Source organism: Gavia stellata, chromosome 4, assembly GCF_030936135.1.
Source record: "Gavia stellata isolate bGavSte3 chromosome 4, bGavSte3.hap2, whole genome shotgun sequence".
Classification (NCBI taxonomy): Eukaryota; Metazoa; Chordata; class Aves; order Gaviiformes; family Gaviidae; genus Gavia; species Gavia stellata.
In genome coordinates this window covers 44352572-44370740 of record NC_082597.1, presented here as the reverse complement: position 1 = coordinate 44370740, position 18169 = coordinate 44352572, and positions in this window count along the sequence as shown.

Genomic DNA, 18169 nt, shown 5'->3' with positions numbered 1-18169 from the left:
TCAAATCACTAAATCAAGATTAGGATTGGCTTTTCGTCCTTCAACTTTACTTCCATAAGCCCGCAGTCATGAAGACCTGCAGGCACAGACCTGACTGCAGGCAGAAGAAACCTCTTGAAATCATCCCCATCATTCTTGTCATTAAACAGGGGTTTGCACACAAGTGTAGTCTGGAATAGAAGCTGTTCTCCAATACTGTCATCTGATGAAAAAAATTTTAACTAAACAGGGGGTTGGCCTTGTTCTGAAGAAGCAATTTGGTGGATATTTTGCAGCAATTTTATCGATTCAGCAGTGAATGAAGCAGAATTCCCTGCCTGCCCATCGCTTCTGCCTTTGCCCTCACAATCTCTAGCCTAATATAAAATCACGTTGATGTTGACACAGAATATGTATATGATACAGCTCCATAAATATTTCACAAGCATGCAGTCTTATCTATTTGCCTGTAACAACATGGGAGCAGTTCACTATCTAAAGCAGACCGAAGTCGATGGAAAGATTCCAGTTAATATCCACGAACTTTGGCTCAAGTCCGATGTCTGTGAAGATTTCCCCACTTGCCTCCCAAAATAACAATCAGGAAACACATGTACTGCATAATTTGTGTAGTATGAAATAACGTGCCAGCTATTCCAGACTAGAAGACTTTTTCCATATGCTCTGATGAATGCCAAATACTATGAAGCAAAACATGCCGAGCCATCAGCTGTAAACGTTAGTGCTGTTTTATCTTATAGCATTATGTCAATGAATGTCAGTTAAATCAGAAGAAAAGTTGTATGATATATCATAATTAAATCAAAATTAAATTGCTTAATTATAATATATTGCTTAATTATTTCAGGCCTGGCAGTTGACTATTTTATTTTGTAATGGAAGACACAATTTGCAGTGATGACTTTCAGCTAATTAATAATTAAGGCAAATGTAATTTATTTGCTTCCAGTTTTGGAGCTGTATTTTGAAAATATATCAGGAGAACAAATTTGAAGCATTACACTTTCATTTATGGAAAAGAAGTAAAAAATAACAAAACTGAGTATTCCTCTGATCTCCAGGAACAATCCTCAGTAGAGTCCTAGTGCAGTTAGAGGTCACTGCATCTAATGAGGCATGCACAAATGCTTTGAGACTTGCTAGAAAGCCTTCAACCTTTACACGCCAATGACACTGTCCTGATATTTTAAATAGGTGTGAAGGGGCTGAAAAAGAATCTTGTCTCAGAAAAAGCTTTCTGCAGTAAAGAATCTTCTGAAGAGCACATACCCACTCGCTTACAGAGGTAACATCTGATGGCTTCTATTACTGTAATGCTGCAGCTTTCCACAATAATGGTACAAGTACTGTGGTATTAGAGACTGCAGAGTACTGGATAATTAGGTTTAAATTGGCCTTTTTAAAAAAAAGGGGTTACTTTAATGCTGCAGTGCATCGCTGAAGGTAAAGATCTACAAAATACTAGCAGATTATCTGCCATTTATGAAACAGCAGTTGCAAGCAAAAATTTCTTACAGGTTAAAAAATGAAATGTCATAGAATTCAATTATGATTTCCAGTTCAGTTCACAACAATGATTATAGTGCTAGGTATGAAACATGTTGCATGTGCAACATGCAGTCGTAAATAAGAGTACATTTGTAGTCATAAATAAAAGCATTTACATGCTTCTATAAAACACAGCATAGACTGTATTCCTTGTGCATGCCAATTCTTTGTATGTCACTGCCCATCCATACTAGTGCCATATAATCATTGTAAGACAGATGTAAACCAAAACAATGAATAACTACGTGGAATGCTTCAATGTAATGCTTGCTGTCTCTATATAGAAGTAGTCAAGTGTTGACTGAAAATCCAGAGATGATGGTTTGAACCCTTGAGGAACCTTATTGTTTCCTATGCAAGAAAAATTCTGACAAAAATTAGTATCAGCTCAAACTTCTACATCATTTCCTCTGAAAAGGAAGTATCTGAATAATATACAAATGCACTCTGGAGATTCACAAGAAGCAAGAGATTTCCTTATGGAGGTACAGAGTATTGGCTGACTGCCTTAGTGTGCTGGTATGGATCCTGATGGTGAGAGTCCCATTGGAATGCACCTCTGAAGAGAGTAGTAAAGTAGCAACTACTCTTAAAAGTGGAGTAAAGAAGAGGAGTTAGACTTCAGACATGGCTGATTACAGAGCATGGAGTAGCCTCTGGAAATCTGGCAGCTGAAAGAATGTGTTCCAGGGGCAACAGCCTGTCTTTGCAAACAATCAGGCATATCCAAAATAAGGTGTGGGGGCACTAATCCCACCAGAAAATTTTACTTGTTTTGAATTGTTTTTGAAAAATAAACTGAATAGTGAGAAAATTAATGAGAGAGATGTAGGATGTTCACAGCGATTCACATGAAAGGGGGATTTTCAGGATTTGGAATGAGAGCAAAACTCAGAGTAGTGTATCATCTTCTGGCAAATCATGGGGAGATTTATGATAGAATTACAAAAAAAACCAAAAAACAAACCCAACCAAGCCAGACAAAGAAAAAAAGAAAAAAAGAAAAAAAGAAAAAAAGAAAAAAAGAAAAAAAGAAAAAAAGAAAAAAAGAAAAAAAGAAAAAAAGAAAAAAAAAATAGGCCCAAAGGGCAATAAAGTGTATTTGCATGGTTTCTGTGTGGTTAAATTACAGCAGGTATACCATAGCAGCTGCTGAAGGACTTCATGAATACTTAATCCCATGGAAATAAAATTGGCGACATTGCTTCTGCATGGTGGATTTCAGACAATTTAATTTTGCTTATTGCTCCTCTTATCAGCTGAATACAAACTGGGTGGAGTGAGACAGCGAATAGGTCAGACATCCCATGCTGACCATATAACTTCCTCCTAATGACAAATTTTCTGCAAAGTGTCCTTTTACCTTGCTGCCTCTTAAATATTTCTGCCATACTAAAAATTAAAATAAATGAAATTATTAAAACCATAAAAATATAGTGTTACTATGAGTAATTGTATAAGTTTTTCAGAAGTAGTTGTCACCATTCTTTCAATGTTTTCAATGCTGTAACTGTTGTAGAGCTGATCACTGTACTGCAATAAGCATGCAAAGTACTAAATTGGGATCTATATTGTTAAATGGTATTTCCTGGGCAGCTTATCTTTTCGGCATCCCAAACATGTTCACTTCTGCAGTTACATCCAGCTTGGAATGTAATCGCAAAACTTATCCAAGGAAAAAAAAAAGTCACATGTTAACATCAGTTGTGTTCCTCTGTCATTTTTGTTTACAGCTCCTGTGCACTGAAAGAGAAAGAAACTATGAGCTTTCAGTGCTGGTATGTCCAGGGTAAGTATGCAGTGTTACCAGAGAATGGTTTGACACCACATTGAAAATTTACCCTTTTCCATTAGACTGTTTTTAATGAAATTAATTCATCATTAAGAAGATGGGAACATTACCAGAATGTCTAAAGATATCTACAATAAATGATCTCTTCTTAGATTTAAGTATTCTGGGATGTTAATAATATATTTTTTACTCATTCATCTTCCTATTAATGAAATACGTTATCTTTCTAGCTTCAGTAATGGACATTTATTTTAAAAGACAAGCTCAGAAAAGAGACTTTCTTGGCTTTTTATAAGATGGGGCTGTAACTACATTTTCAGAAGAAAGGAAGGTCATGGTAAAGATGTCATATCAAAATAGCCTTTTCACCACTACTGCAAAGGCTTACAATGCAATCCAGATTTAGTACTGCTTTAGAGAAGGTACATGAAAGGCCCAACATTTCATGGGGAAAAAAGTTCTGATGAAGAACCTTGGTGGGGGAATCCAGGTGTCCTGTCTGTGCTGCTACCAATGCACAAGAAATGTCCAAGCAAAACCCCACAGAATCACCACTGTGCCTCTTTCAGTGGAGGAGAGACATTTCTCCTGCTGCCATATGTGAAACATCAAATCAGCTGACGCCTTCTAGATCCCAGCTGTACATTAGTTCTTTAAAACTGTTTTCCAATGCTTGCTACTAATACCATATCAATAGTTTCACTGGCTTGAGTGAGCAAACAAAAGCACCTAGATCTCCCCCCAAAAGTCCACAGCTACCTTATTGTTCAGTTTTAGAAATGACTATGCCAGTGTGTCCCGCCATAGAAGCATCACTGGTCCTGGAGCAGGATGGAGGAACATGGTGTTGCAAATAGGAAAAGGACCTAGAGATGGTGAGTCAGTAGGGATTAGGACCCCACATTCAGGGAGGGGGGCACGTCTGAGCCCAAGTTTAAGCAAGTGTGGGGGTAGGAAAGGAGTCATATACCAAGTTAGGCATAAGTGCTGCAACTCCAAGGTAGCAGAGAGGAGAGCTTGGCAGAAATATTTTTTGACAGTCAAAACTGTTAGTTTTGGGAGCTAACACCTAGTTAGACTGAGTTATCTACAGCACAGTCCTGGACCAGGCAACAAATCTTCCTGCTATTAGACATGAGCTCAGTATGAGTCTCCAGAATTTGCTTAAATTAGGAAGAAATATTTTTAGAGAAACAGCTGAAAAAAACTAACTTGATAGCCAAATCCAAAATAATGTTTGGTTTGTTGTTTTTTTTGTAGGTTCAAACATGTTTTGCTTCTCTCCTGAGACACCCATTTAGTTCCTATTTCAAGTGCTTCTGATAGTGTAGCTATCCAGAAGTTTTGTGTACGTAGATATGAATTTCAGCTGGGTTGTTCTCTAATAGTCAGACAAAGCAACAACAATAAGCATCTGAAAAGTCAGGAAAAAATGAAATATTGTAAGATTTCCAGCCTTGTATTCACACTGAAAACCTATTATCTGAGTATGAGTTATATCCAAATAATATTCAAATCTTTGTGTACTCTTCTTAACATATTTCACTTTTTAAATTCACTGTATATCTAATAAACATAGAATATATGTAGAATAAGCACAGAATATTCACAGTTCTCTGTCATGATAAACACATTTTATTTAATTGAAATCATTACAGCATACGATTTCATCTCTAAGCATGTTTCAAAGCTAACCATATAATATCACAGAAAATTACCTGCCCAGTGGACAGCAAACCATCTGAATATTTTGGGAGGAATATGGACACTGTGAACCCATTGGAGAAAGACAAATTCCTCAGTACATGGCACAATCTACATGTTTCTCTTTCAGCTTCCCGGTCACCCATTACTAAATATGGCAGAACTGTTCAACATACAGGGCTCCGAAATACCTTACGCTGCACAGTCTGTGAAAGAGAAACTTTGGCTCACATTTTCAGAAAGAACCTCAGTCTTATATGTAATCTATCAACAGCTAATCACTGTATATTTTCCAGTACCAATCTATGCAAAATGGTATTTTCAGACTCACTCCTTAAGCTGTTGGTAAGACCACTGTTATTTTAAATGAGAACAGTAAAGCTATCACTATTTTCTTTCCAGCTAAAAGACACATAATTTTTTGACTGCACTTCAAATTTCCACTCCTGCAATGCAGAAGAGCACACAGGAGCCAGAGGAGTCACAGCAGCTTATAGAGAAACAAAAAAATCAAGAACAAGGAGCATTGCAGCAAGTCAAGAGTGGTGAGTCCCTTGCATAGATTCACTATATAAATGCCTGTTTCCCTGACCGTGTTCTGAAGCTCTTATTTTCCCCTAAGTATACGATATTTCTTAGTCATGTATTTCTTTTGATTTTTAGAGGTAATGGGGCTAGAGACAGCCCTGTCTCTCTGGATGTTGACACTGTTGTCATGTTTCAGCAGCAGTGAGGTTACCAAACCTGTCAAAGCATCAGAATATGTATAATTTAACCCCTCTGTCTTCCTCTACTACTGCAAATGCTGCTTCAAAATGACTGAGGTCCTTGATAATAGCTACTTATGAATAGGAATAAGGGAAAGAAAGAAACTACAGTAATTTCCTCCCACATGATCATTCTGTCATCTTTCACGCTTGCATCTTGTTTCCTGAAGCTGTAATCTGCATTTCTACTCCCCTGGGATTTACTTCCAGGCTTCCTTTATACAGCCATGTAAGACAAAAGAATTCATATAAAAATTAGTGTTCAATTGCATTTAAGCATGAAATTCTAATACAGTCCACAGAGAATTCTTGCTGTTCCAAAATCATTTTAGAGTAATCCTACAAATAATGAAGCCCTTTATATCAATAAATTCCTTGTTGTGTACATTGCATAAAATCAATTTATATTCACATATTTGGCTCCTGTCCAATCAATGTCTCTAATAAAGCCTATAAACTAGTAAAGTGCTATAGAGATTAACTATGACATGGTAAAATTCATAAGGAACAACACAACAGAAATTGTAAAATGATACGGAGAAATGTTATTAATATTCTTGTTTTGGTGTCTGTAGGGCATAGCTCTAAACTCACTATCTCTCTTTTGAATTTTCCTTCTATTGAGATTTCCTATGTGTCCCAATTTTTGCACTCAGTAACCATGGGGTTAGTAAAATTAATTAGGAACAAGCAGGACGGTACGTGCATGAAGGAACCAAATATGGGGAGCTGAGATGTGCAATTCAGTGCTACCTCACAGATTAGTTAAGTCTTGGACATAGGTTGTGAGATAATTGGCACCTCAGAGTGTGATTCTACTCTGACAAGAGACTATATAAAAATGGCACCTTCTTTCTGAAAAAGATCTGTTCCCTAATGTCTGGTCAGTCATATATGCTGAATTTAATGAGTACCACATTCCAACTTCACCATCGAGTGTTTTTTCTCCCTGTTAACACCTGCAGTATCAAAAAGCTAAGAAAACAAGAATACAGTAAGATTGTATTCCTCTGCATTATGAATGCAATTATAAACTAAACGTCACAGACCAGTTGATTATATCTTTGAGAATCTACTGCAGATTACACAGTTACAGTTGAAGGCACGGGATTATATCCTTGCAGCCAAGCACATGAAATTTGGACTACATTACTTGGTGGTAGGTGGGAGAAGCAAACAACTCAGCTAGTTTTTCAGATCCTATGATAAAATTACATGTCTGGCATTTAGAAAAATGTAAACAGTTGGTATTTGGCATTAAAGCTTTAAGATGCGTCACCCAAGTGTACTAATGGCAAAAATACTCACAAGTAAAGTGAATTTTGTAGATCAAGCTTTGCAAATTCTGTGTGAGAAAAGATTCAGACTTTTCAGGTAGATGCATTCTAGTTTTAAAAAATCTTAGTAGTTCATCACACAGATATCAATCAGATACATGTAAAGTACCTTTGTGTACACAAATATATCTCTCTGTATATATACATCATAGGTATATTCCTCCCACATGTGCATTAATGGTATGCTACTCTGCTTGCTATAAGGTGACTAACCAAGTATTATGATTTCACTGTCAATAAAGCAAACCATGACAGTTTGAGTCCAAGAATTTTCTTGGTGGGTTTGTGGAGAAATACACAATTTTCATAAATTGTGATGTTGATAAAAAGATTTTTCAGGGTTTTCTTCAGCCATATCATATCAGCACTGAAGTCAGGAACAACGCTGCAAAACCATGAATGTAAGCTGATTGACTGTGACAGGTTCTGTTAATTGCAGCTACGTGAAAATTACTGTTTCATGAATGTCACCAGTCCAGGAAAGAAGAGCATGGAGGCGCAGGAAGCATCTGCATTTAGATTCATTTTTTAAGTTAAAAATAAAAATTTAAAAAAAAAAGTTATTTGATATTTATGGTTAATTACTGTACTTACACTTTAAAGGCAATCTTGTCAGCACATGGAATAAAAATAGTGGAAATTGGAACTAATTGTCCCATAATGACTGATACTTTTTCTTCCTGTTGAGAATGCCATGCCGTCATCCAACAGCCTTCCGCACACAGCAGGAGGGAAAATTATCAATCAATTACATGACAATTAATTCCTAACTAACTTGTAACATTTTTCTACTGAAAAGGAAAAAAAAATCCTAATTTGAGATTAATAATCATGCATTCCCTAGAGTGTTTTGGAAAGCCATCTTTTTAAAAGATGCCCTTATACATATATGAAATTATTGTAACAACTGACAACCGTAAACTGAGGCAATTTATAAAGTATTAGTATAAGCACTACTTTCTGCTGTTAGTACAACTATTTCTTATTCTGCAATTATTTCTGTAGATGAACAATGTAGCAAGGATTCCATTCACAAGAATGTTCTTTCCAACTCACACATGAGCAATACTGGAGAAAACAACTTCAGAATAAAGATGAGGAAGTAACAAAAGGAAGAAAGAAAACTACTTGGATATTTTTTGTTTAAATAAAGTTAAGGACTGACTGGTAAGTTAGGGATTTTCATAAATTTAAAACTTTTGGGCTTTTTGCTCATGGAAATGCTTGGTGTGGCCACATTCCCATCTCTTGTCTAGACCAGAGAAAGCTCACATGCTGTAGCTTTGAATTCCTTTGGATAGATGACAGACTGCAGCCTAAGGTTACCTTCACTGAGTGAGTTCTCCCATCACTGAGTTTTGCATACAACAATGTTGCTACCTCCATTCATTTGTCCTTCTCTGAAAGGGTAGAGTCATCGCTGTTCAGCTTTTGAAAAGAAAGGACTTGCATGCCCGCCTTCAGGAGAGGACACAAACATCACCTTGAAGAAGGTGCTGGAGACAGTTCAGAGGAGGAGCAGGATTTATGAGTCACTCCTGTTTTTAGCATACCCTGCTAATTAGGCAGCTTCTCACTCAACATGCTGGCTGCTGAGCAACCCATTTTGAGGTACTCACGTCTTCTGGATATTGTATGGGAAGCTTGGTCTAAAGCTATGATACAGCCCAACGGTGTAGAGAGCAGGGCCATTTATATGCACAGCATCAGGGATCCTCTAACCAAATCCACAACCTTGATTTGCTCTGCTTTTATAAATAGGATGACAACAGCAGTCTGGTGTCTCTGTCTGATGGTATGACCCTTCTGGGTCATGAATATTCCCCACTTCCATCTGGAAGTTCAGCACAGCTTTGAAAGAAACGTGGTGGACTGAGGCCAACTGAGATACCTGGGCTGAATTCTGAAAGCAGTCCTCCTGAGTGCCTCATCTAGGACGGCAGGTAAAGTCCCAGAGCATCATGCCCTTTTAGACTAAGGGATGGATCTACCCTAAATTTGGACAACAGTCTGCAGTAGCATTCTGACTGAGGCAGTGATTGAGAGACCATTCTGCCTCATTAGCCACTTACTGCTGCAGGAGGGCAACTAAGGTTAGCACTATTGCCAAAACAACCTGGGGAGATAGAAATCCTACTTAATAGGCATGGCTGATTTGTTGCTATTGCTGGGTTTCCCGATTTTGTTCTGAGCACTTCCTTCTTCTGCTCAGTACAGTGCTCTCTGTTTTAAACCATTGACTCAGTGCTTGTTGGGGGCAAAGTGCTGTTCATCAAAAGCCTGTAAGTAGGATAATTCAGTTTTTCAAGTTTGTGCACAGAAACTTGAGCAAATTTTACTTAACCTACTGGTAATTCAACTTAGACAGCTCTGAACACCTCATTGGTTACAGGATGGTTACAGGAATGTTGTTCTTCAACCCAGTGCAGCAGTACTTTAACACAGTACTGCCATTGCAGTTAGATCTCTAGCAGCTAAACACCTTAGAGCACATTGTCTCATTAAGTTTTCCTGTAGATTTAGCTGATTGAGCTAATTGTCCAACCGGGACATCAGAAGAAGGGCTGCGTGTACACTAAGTGCTATACTGTTAACATTCATGAAGAAAAACAACAGTTTTAAGTGAGCAAACGAACACGAGAGAACCTAAGAGTTCTACTTTGTATAGACATTTTATTGATATAATTTTAAAAAATCTTTTCTGTTTCAGATCTTATTTTCTTTGATGATCATGTTGTCTAATTGAATGCTTCAATGTGATAATGCTTTTTTTGTTGGTTTGTTCAGTTTTCTTTTTTCTCCCCTATTTTGTTTATTGCGAAGCTCTATATACAGCTATGGCATTATAACCATTTATTGGTCATGAACCCTAACCTATAACCATGATCCATTTAAAAATTAAACCAAAAAACTTACTGATCATATGTGCATAGGAAAATAAGACTATCTGTTGCCATAGAGCGCAGAACAAAGAAAATTAGTTATGCATTCTGTTCCCACTTTTCAGGTCACCACGGCTGGTGTACAACTATGCATCTTTATCAAACTTTTAGCTGAAAACAGTATCATTTTCACTATTATGTGATCTGTGGCCTGCTTTGCACTGTGTGGCATAGCAGACTGGTAGCTGGGGAACTTCAGCACTATTGATACACATCCTCCAAGGTCATGTGCTACCACTGCTTGGCTGCTAAACTTGGACAATGAGGAGGATGACATAAGGCAGAGAGGTTCACACTCCCTGCTGCTCCATGGGCTCAAGAAGAGGAGGTGACTGGGACAGACAAATCATAATTTTAACTTCGTTTCCAGCCTCTGGTAGCTTTTTTTTGCCCTCTGCAATCTGTAAATCAAAGTGTATTCCTCTGGAAAAGGATGAGGATAGTAAGCCAAAACAGAAGTAGGATGTAAGGAGGCTAGCATGACCTTTAAGACCCTTTCAGTACATGTGTTTCTGCTTTGTGGCATGGACATTTTGTCTTCTTGAACGCATGTAAACACAGGACTGGAATCAAATGATAATGCCAGCACTACTTGCAAAAGCTTGGTCCTCTATAATGAATGTAGCACTAATTATTAAAGAAATCCTTGGCTTTCTCTAAAAACTTGCAGCCAAGAGCTTTCCAGAGATCATACCTACATTATAAAAAGGGAGCACAAAAGGATTCAACATGATTGATGAAATTGTTTGCTTTCTCTTTAGAAGAGAGTAATAAATAAGTTAGCATTTCAAAGTTCTGTGAAGAGAAAAGGTATTTGGGAGAAAGCACATGGATGCATTGTTCTGTAGCACAGGCATTTGATGAGCTCCTGAAATCTCTTTGGAAGAGAAAAGATGTATTATAGTGTGTGAAAAGAAGAAATCTTCAGTATCAGGCTGTTATCTAGTTGCTAAGGGCTGGTTCTTGATGAAAACAGAGCAGAATAGAATGGATAGTTTAAGCACTGTGAGGTAAAAGCAGAAAATTGGACTTAGAGCACAAGGGACATTCACAATGGAATGAAAGTGGATGCAGTAAAATATTAAGAATGTGACAAGAAAAAGATTATCATAAATATGAAGAGACGAAAGTGAAAGTTTTGCCTTCATTTCAGCAAAGCCCTTAGAGAAAAAAAGGGGAATTAGCCCTGCTGGAATGTACATCAGCAAAGAGAAAAGAAAGATGAAAAGAAGAATACCACTTCAAGGTCATTTTAAACCAAACAGCAACTACTAAACCTTTAATTATAAGCTTGTAATTCTTGTTTGTTTATTATTAATTGCTAGCAAAGAGATGAAAGCTTGAAACAACATCGTTTTGAACTTCATTCTGTTCATATTTTTGCTACCAAAAAAATAAATAGGATATTTTAAAATTGTTTAAACCTAGACAAAAAAAAGACTTTTTTTGTAAATGGAAAAGTATATTATCTAATTCTTTTAAAACACACACACACACACACACACACAAAAGTACTTTTTTCTTTCTTCTGCCCTTTACAAAAACATCACATTTAAGTTCACAGAGTGCCTAACGAACCAAAAGCCAACGTATCTCCTTGGAAGTTTGAAACAATTGCAGCTTCCTTGTCCTACACACACGCAGTCCGGCTTTCCTTGAAGAGTTTAATAAACCTGGACCTAGGTTGAGAAGTAAGTCCCCACTGAAAGTTCCCTCATATTGAAACCTGGGCTAATGCGGCATCTGTGTTTCAGCTGTTATCAGCTGTCTCAGTAGGAGAGAGAAGCAACGAGTGATATTTGTTTTTAATTCATAAGCACAAGCACTGACTGGAATTTTCATCACCTTTCCAACGATTTGAAAACAATAATTGTTAGCTCTGTTAAATACCTTCTCTTTCTAAACCAATACTCTCCAAATGCAAATTGTAGTCACAGCTGCAAAGGAAATCTACTGCCAAAATACACCATTGGGAGAGAAGAAAATATAGTGGCAGCTGGCTGTCTCCAAAGAGGGAGAGTGTCATCTCTCTGAAACACTGTCGGCTCTTGTAGAAGAAATGCTAAAGAGCAAAGAACTGCAGTATCAGCCAGCCACTGGCTGACAGTGGATGTTGCTAATGGGAACAAATTGGAGGCTGTAACTTCAGTAGAAGAAGAAGGAAGGGATCAGGAGGGCTGAAGCACTGGGATGCCTTTGCCTGCACGGAAGGTGAAACTTTAGTCAAAACTGTGTAGTGTAAAGACGCTTTTTTGGTTAGTTTGGATTCAACAAGTATTCTTTACCCCTCTCACTCGAACGTTTATTCTTCTTTGTGTTTGCAGATTCCTGACTACAGCTTGGTGATTACTTCATTAGCTGCTTGTTTACCCCACATTCCAGTCCCATGACTTTATCATTAGCAGGGGGCAGTTTAAGGAACAAAACTCAGGGAGGTGCTGTAGCCCCTTAGTGCAACTTCAGCAACCAAGCTGTGATGGCGTAACGTTTCAAGAAATGCATGTTGCCTGTGACATGGGAATAGCTCAACACAGCAGCTTTTTCTGCTGAGAGAGTGGCCTGGATTCAAAGTGGGGACCTATGATGTGAGACACTGCAGCTGACGAGAACTGCCCTACAGCATTAAGTCCTCCAGTCAGAGCTCACTTCAGAGAGCACTTACCTACGGCTGTGCCACAAGAACACTGAAGTTATCATCTCAAACTCTCAAAAGATACCCGAGACCTTTATTTTTCTACTTTTTCATCTAGCATAACAAGAACTCTATGACCGTTACCTCTTTTACTGGGTTATCTGCAATGCTTGAATCAAGAACTTTTAGATTTACAGTACACCCACTTTTCAGCTCACTTCAGTACTAGCAGCAGTAGTTTCTACACGGGACGAGAACAGCACACACTTTGCCTTGTTACAAAACCAGTTGTGAGACAGCAGGGAAATAATGGATACTGGGGTCTTAGGTATCTGTACTCTGCTTACCAAAGGAGACTATTGCCTAGCATTTAGAGCAGTGGTTAGAAACATGACAGTTAGGTACATTTATTTGTCTATTTAATTCTTTCTGACAGGCAAAGGTGGTACAGTAGGTGAAGTCTGCTTCTTTCTGTTGAAGCCTACTCACACTTCTGGTGACAAGCCATCCTGTGAAAAAAAGGGCAAGTAATACCTGCTGTGAAATGAGAATCTGGCCAATAATAAAGGTTGTGAATTATGTTGAAATATACATACTAGCCTAAAAGGCATTTAGGGCTGCATTTACACCTGACATCTACATGTGTGGCCTCAGTGGAAGCCATGACATGTTGTAGCAGGCCTTCATTTTGGAGAATCAGAACCAGCACCCTGGGGTGCACTGCAGCAGCATCTACGTGCAGGCAAAGTTAGACACAGATACTCTTCTTGTCATCACCTGATATTTCAGCACAACCTGCATTAACATCTGTTTCTTTTTAAATAAACTACTTCTACCTTTTTTAAAGGCTAAGTTCCTTCTTCTACTTATTTGGTGGTTTTAGCCTTGCCTTTTCCCTTTGCTCATGGCTGTTATTTTGCTCCCCTTTTCCTTATCCTGGTGTGTGACTCATTCTACCCCAAGAATCACATTTCTCCGCTTCATTAACCATCTTCAGTCTATCTCTTGAGATCCCTCCTCCAGACATATTCTCTCTCCTGTTCTCTATTCTTCCCCTCTATCTTACCTCAGCCTCTGTGTAATATTAATAAGAGATTTTCAGAAGCAGAAAGTGAAATTTAGACACTTAGCTATCATTCAAGCCTCCTCCTACACCTTCATAATTCTCTTGCTATGCAGCAAAACCCTTTCTCACTTTTAACTCCCCTTCCTCTCATCAATTGTCCCTTCCTTCCTCTGTTCTCTTTATTCGCTTTTGCTTATCTAACTGAGGCCACAGCTATGCCAGCAGATCGCTTCAGTGCAGACATGTCACCAGAACTTCTAAGGTATGCCGTTATCCTAATAGAAACAGCTTTTGTCAGCCTGCATTACTCAATTTCAGAAGACAGTGTAACTTCACCAGCAAACTTGCCTTCTCTTCAGCACTTGTTCTACCTACACATGCGGGAATGGGTCAGCACAGAAGACAAGACTTCAGACAGTCCTTGATGCAGAGACTGTCCTTTTAGAACAAAAAAAAAAAAGCAACAAAGAATGCTAATTACAGTGCAAAATAAATATTTGCTAGAATGCATTTATAGATCCTGATACTGTGCATCTACCTAACAGGCTAAGGAAGTGGTACAGTTTGCAGAGTGTAACTTCAACTGCTCAACACTTCAGCAGAAGCAAATAAATCTATTCATTCATAGCTGGAGTGAATAATAACCAATTATTTTCAGGTCTTTTTTGTAAGTTGCAACTGTTTAGGAGTGATGGAAATTCTAATCTAGAATGGCTGTCTCATTAGAACACGGGACTGTTAAAAGATTTGGGTAAGAAAATACATTATAATAGCACAGAAAATAAAGGACTGTTTTTTAGCAAACCTGTTCATCTCATTGTGTATTGCAGCCTAATGATGCTGTACAGAATTTAATTGGCTATATTTTGAGCCCATCACTTTCACTTGTAATGGAAACTAGTACTGAAAATGTAAAAGGAAATTGTATCTTGGGAACCTGTCAGGAACAATTTTTAACTTTTGGTAATATAAATCTCTGTAAACCCTTTTGGGTTTATATTTTAACAAGTTTCTTTGATTATGTTCTAGGCATACACAACCAAGAACCTCTCTCTCCTGAGACATAGGAGAGTGGAAAAAAAAAGTATTTTGTGTAAACAGAGGGATATCGGATGTACCCTTTGGGAAGTGAATTGCAATGTGACCTAAAAGTCTTCTCCCACATTCTCTTCTGAAACTACCTTTCACTACCCTTGGAAAGCTACGAAGTCTCATTCCTTTGGGCACTTACCAAACTGTCAACAGTAAAGGGTTAGGAGTAATTTCCCATATGACAGAGTACTCTACAACAAGCTGGTTTGGGATTTCTTGCATGTCTGTTTGAAGCATCTGATTCTAAATACTGCCAGACATTATATACTATATTGGATGGGTACTAACCTATATTAAACTAGATGGAATATAGGTTTCATCTAGCATAGTAAATCTCTATATTTCTGTATACTCATAAACATGGAACAGCGCTTGGCCATATTCCAAGACCTACTACATTTCTGTTGCATACTTTACACACAAAGCATGAATCATGGCTAGGCCCTCTAAATATGGGAAAGTAATAGTCATCCAACTCATCTTCATTTAATTATACTAAAATGGCTATAGTGCTCAAGAAGCCGAGATGTTAAACAACCCAATTCACTTCTGATGTTAGAATAACTGCTTCTCCCATCCTATAGTAATGCATTGCATATTGCTTTGAAGTAATTTTAATGGTCATCACTGAGTGCCTGGTATATTCAAGGCTAACCACATGGGTTTTTTTGTATGTTCCTGCCTATCATCCCTTCCTTTAAATGAAACTTTCCATTCTTATTGTCTGGTGAGGAATTTTTTGTTTGTTTGTTTTGCTTTATTTTTATTGAGTAAGGCAGGGATATAAAGCAGAGGAAAAAGGAAGAGTTAATGTTTTAAAATAATCTCTTCACATTAGCCACTCAATAATAATCACAGTTCTTGTTTTGAATGCCTGAAGACAATATTTTCTGAGCACATCTCAAACTGCAGATTGTAGCAAATTTGTTATGTTTTGGGTAGATCTGATTGAAATGTTTTGCTCTTTAAAGAGAATAAACTATAAGTAGTTAAAAATGGGATTCTTCTTGTATGCAGTAATCACCTTCCTTGTCTTGGGAGGAGCTATGAGAACTACGAGTAAGAACTAAGTAAATACTGTAGGTAATATGCAGATTTTGTAAATGAGCAGAGTTCTGGGCAGGCAAACATTATTTGTTAATGAACTGGCCCAATACAGAGAAGGACAGTTTTGAACCAAGAAAAAATTTTTGGTAAAAAAAGGAAACAGATTCTATTTTGACATCTTTGTTCTGCTGCACAGCTTGTAAACTGCACAGCAGGGTTTTGTGGTAGGTTCAGTTTCTAAGCACAGAAGAGAGACTTTCTCTGGCATACTGTACAATCACTGGAAGACCAAACTGGTGAATCACTTTCAAATGGTGAAGCTTATGAATTCCACAAGCTGTAGGCATTGGACATAGTTCAAAGATCTTACAACCTTCACAAATTTAACAACTTTGGATTTTTCCCTTGAAAACAGGAAAATAAAATATAAGACTCAAAGGTACTAATAAGGCTAAAAGTGTTAACGTTTGTTTGCAAGTTCTACCTTTGGGTATGCAGTTCTGTCATTTCTATTTGTTCATCTCAAGATGTTTATGTTTCAAAATTTATAATAATTTCTATTTAGTAATTTTTTGGTTTTATACTACTAGCTTTAAGTAGCCCATATTTCAGTTCAACATATAAATATAATAGGTTTCACAACAGAATCTATTATTTTTTTTTTGAGAAATCAGACAAAATATTTGTAATACGAAATACTGCAAAATTTAGTAAGCACAGATTAGCAATGGGCTGTGGTACTTGATTTACATTTTAAATTCCTAATTGAAGTCATTCATTTGTAAAGACTTTAAATTAGTACATAGAGAGTTGAAAGTTAATAAAAAATTTCCAACTTTACAAAAACTGCTAGTGGATTTTCACCTGCTAACAAAACAAATATTTCCAGTGAAGAGTAAATAATAATGTCACATTTATTATAAATGTATTAATAAAGCAGTTCAATCCTAAAATGTATTTAGGCCAGCACACAATGCTTACAGAAATTTTAAATCACGACATTACGTCGTTTTGTTTCTGTTTGTGTTTCAGTGAATTCTGACATATAGAACACAGATTATTCCAGGACATTTCACATCTTTAGTGAGGAAAGAAACAATATGCAGAGGAAAGAAACAATATGCAATCATATTAAACTATCACAAGCTACAAACTGTAGGCAGCAAAATTGTCATTTTAGCTTATGTTTTTTATTTCCTGTCTCCCAAATGCTTAGAAGACTGCTTGGGATTTATGCAAGATATTTTCTCTCTCTAAAGACACATTAATAGCACCCTTTTTATTTTCTACTTTCTAGTGTTCTCATATGATTTGAATCCCAAAATATCTAATCAGAAATCTTGATTTCTAATTCATCTTTGAAGTTTGGATGCATTTTTCATAAGTTCTAAAAATAAAGAGTTCTGTCTTCTGCAGTGGCACATCATGCATATGTATGAAGGCACTGTGACAAAATTCCAAGGCATTTTAAGAAATGTAAATGGAAGGGAAAACATAGTAGCAAAATATGATGCAGCATTTTACTCTTTTACATATGGGAAGTCTTTGAATATATCAATATAATTAAGGGCAACCCAGAGACAATGGCAGACGAAATAGGGTCATGCACTGGAGTTACAGACTGGAGACTGTTAGAGGTACAGTCTAAAAGTAAAGTACTCATTTTCTGGAAAATAACATCTTATTGGAGCTTAAACAATGCTCACCTGAATTATACTGAAAAACAAGTAAGGGGGAAAAAATAAAGCTTCTGAAAACTACTATTATTGAGAATGACTGATTCACAGAGTTTTGCAAGCTTAGTTCACTGTTCCCATGTTAAAAGAACTCAGTCCAATTCTGTCAGATGGGTACAATCCTATGAATGAACAAATTATCCATAAGAAAAACTAAAAAAACCCTGTGAGAATAGCTCAGAGGGCATGAAAAGGGTTAAATGGATGCTTTCATAGACAGACTTTTACAAAAATTGCTTCCCAGATGACCTTTTGTAAGAGATGATGCATATATGTGTAAACCAGCATTTTAGAAAAATGCTCTCAATTATAATAAAAGCACTAAAAACTCTTCAATTTTTGAAGAAGGTAGTCCAAAGTGAAAGTTAGCTGAGAGATAAAGCAACTAAAGCGAGATTCCAGTACTCGACAGTGTCATATAGTCCTTTTTAGAAATTTTTCAAAATCCTCTTCAATTCAGTTCAGGATGCTTCTCTTCCTACACTTACAGGAAGATTGTTCCTGAA